Genomic DNA, 3481 nt, shown 5'->3' on the forward strand with positions numbered 1-3481 from the left:
GAGCCAAAATGTGGACTTTGTTTTACTCATTTTTTGTTTCCCCTCTTCCTTGATTGGTGAGTATATCTTGCTTCTTCCTAATTTGCATGTCCTCTCTCTCTCTCTCTCTCTCTCTCTCTCTCCTACATCTCTACACTCTCCTACTCTAATATCTTGCTTCCTTCCTAATTTAAATGTTCTAATCTCTTTTTTTTTTGGGTTTTTTTTTTGTAAGATTTTTCAATCCCCTTCCCCTCGGTGAGCTTATCTTGCTTCCTTCCTAATTTTCATGTCCTCTCTCTCTCTCCCCCCTACATCCCTACACTCTCCTACTCTAGCATCTTGCTTTCTTCCTAATTTTTTGCCAAATTAAATGTTCTAATCTCTTTTTTTGGGGTTTTTTTTGTAGTTTTTTTCAACCCCCTTCCCCTTGGTGAGCTTTTGGTTTTCCTCTCTCTCTTTGCTGCATCTCTGCACTCTCCTATGTTTTCATCTTTCTTGCTTTTAGGATTTATTATTTTTGTAGGTTTTTATTGTGTTCTAATTTTTATTTTTAGGTTTTTTTTTGTAGGTTGTATATCACTACTATCTATCCCTAATCTCTTAGAGCTAAGCCCCTTTTTTCTCTCCTTAATCTCTTCATATTATTTTGATTTTGTGCTTTTAAAAATAGTTGATTAGTGTGTTGAGTAATCATGCCGGTAGCTTCTTATGCATGCCAGGTGCTTCCTATGCATATGAATTATGAGACCTTGGCTTCCTTGGCCCATTGACATAGAAGGAGTTGGGAAATCCCTGAGCTGGTGCCCAAAACCTTGATAACCGAAACACTTGTTTTCACTTCAAAGCTTTTCCTTCTGAATTCTAGAAAGAGTCAGAGTTCTTGAAAAAGAGCTTGGAGGAAAAGGCCTTCCTTCCATTCTGAAGCTTTTTGTCTCCTAGTTCTAATTGGGACCTTGGTTTCTTTTTGGAGGCGGAAGGTTGGAAGAACTTCCCGGTGTTTGGAACCTTTTGAAAGATGATGCAGTTGGCCTTAACAACAAAGGCCTTGACAAAGTCCTTTGCCATCCGTACTGCTTTAGCCATGGAAATTGGCTTGGCATTCTTTACTAGGGTGTCCAAAGGTTTGTTCATTCCTCGAATGAACCTGGCCATGACTTGCTCTTCATCCAATGCTGGGTGAGAACTTGAGGAGAAGAGTGAACGCCTGGTGATACTCTTCAATAGTTATGAGTCTTCATTAATGAAGCTTAAGGAATGAGAATACAAAATGAAAATGCATCTTTCTAAGTTTTTATTATAAATTTATGATAAAATTCATTTTTCCTTCTTAAGATTTCAACAAAGCTCTAATACTAAAAGATTCCTCCCCCCCAGCTTTTGAGGTGTACAGGTGTAAGAACATCCCCCTCTAATATTATAATTATTCTCCCCTCTGAAATAAAATAAAGATTCTGTTTCATCCGGTTTTGACCTAGAGAGAGAAAATGTCTAGAGGGATGTAAGATCCTTGTTCCCACACCGAGTAATGGATTCAGGATACTGGCAGTGGAAGTAGCACTTCTCGCGCAGGATAGGGGTCCCACATTCGGGGCCTCACCCACGGATATCCGGATAAGAGACTAATCCGTCGGTTGTTCCAAAACCGAACCTGGAAAAACTTCCTTTACCGGAAAGCACGGGTGATTCCACCAGGAAAACTTTTTACTCTAACGTAGTCAAGATCATTTCTGATCAAGTTGATCTAATTGCATCTTCAAGATACTTGATCAGATCAAGGAAGAAACTTGCACTTGGATCATTGGGATCAATGCTTTTTTCCCCATTCAAGAGGCACAGCCGTTGATTCCTATCCATGGAACAATTACTGTCCGGGATTTACTTTATCTATCGTAATAACAAAAGTTGAGTCTCGATTTATGGATCCATCAGTCCAGCCTAACCCCATCCGATCCCATGGGTTAGCCAACCGCCCAACCATTGTAGTGATGGGATCCAATTTAGAATTTGATTTTTGTCCCGGGTACCAGGGAAAAGAGTTCCTAGGCCCCCTAGCCGGATGTTCATGCAAAAATAAAACTAGTCACACCACTCACACACCCAATATGAAATTGCCTTTTTCATAGATTCAACCAGATTTAAAACAATCCTTTAATGAAACCATAGTATCACTGATCACTCACAATCTTCCAATTTATCCGGTTGATTCAATTTCCCATCATTCCTTCATCAGAGTATCTATGGCATCATTGGAAACTAGAACGCTCACCACCTGTCCACTCAGGGGCCGTTTCAATAGTTCCTAGCCCATAATACTCCGCAATATAATCACTTATCAAGATGGACTCTCGTTGAAGATCAGCAAGATCAACCAACAGATCCATATAAAGAGCCATGGACTCATCCATTGAAGACCAGCAAGGTCAATCAACCAGATCCATGCTCGGTTTCAGAAAACAACTCTTACTCCTTGTTCCAATATCTTCCTCGACGCACGCGTGGGTATCCTAGGCGACCCAGAGCCCAAGCACCGTATGGTCAACACCCTCTAGGATCCTTCGTCGGAGGTGACCTAGCGCTTCACTCATAGGCCGCTTCCTTGGCCCCTCATCCACCGTACCGGAAGCTCACCATTTTAATCGCACCGAGGCTGGTCAAGACCTTGGCCGACCTTGCTACACGAGACGTCCTCCATTGACTCTCCGTCAGCAGTTACAACTTTATTAGTTAGGTCTCCACAACCTTAATCACAAGACGGTCAAAATGCTTTCCCAGCATTCTTGACATAAAACAGTCATTTACAAACAACATTTACAAACAGTTTACAAATACAGTTTCTATATTAACTCTCATTTTTCCACATTATCCCTCATCAATCCACATTACTTATTCCACATTCCATTTATATGTGTACTCATCCCATCACATCATTTTCCATCTCATCACTTCAGATTCCTTCACATCACATATCATATATTCACATCCATACATATATCCACATCCACATGCACATTCACATCCATACATCCACATCCATATGCGTACATTCACATCTACATGCATACATCCACATCCCATCCATGCATCTACATCCACATCCTCATTTACATCCATACATCCACATTCACACTCACATCTACATGCATACATCCATACATACACATCCACATTTACATCCATGCATCCACATCCACATCCTCATTCACATCCATACATCCACATCCTCATTTACATCCATGCATCCACATCCACATCCTCATTCACATCCATACATCCACATTCATGCATCCACATCTACATGCACACATCCATACATACCCATCCACATTCACATCCATATTCTCACCCTATCACAACCCATATACATCTTATCCCATCACATACACTTCTTACCTCATCCCATACACATCCTATCACTTCTTAACTCATCTTATCACACCCTAACTCATCTCATATGCATCTTATCACATCTTATCACTTCCCATATCTTTTATGCATACCT

The sequence above is a fragment of the Cibotium barometz genome, chromosome 31 (genome assembly GCF_041138505.1).
Source record: "Cibotium barometz isolate CiBa-2024 chromosome 31, ASM4113850v1, whole genome shotgun sequence".
Lineage (NCBI taxonomy): Eukaryota > Viridiplantae > Streptophyta > Polypodiopsida > Cyatheales > Cibotiaceae > Cibotium > Cibotium barometz.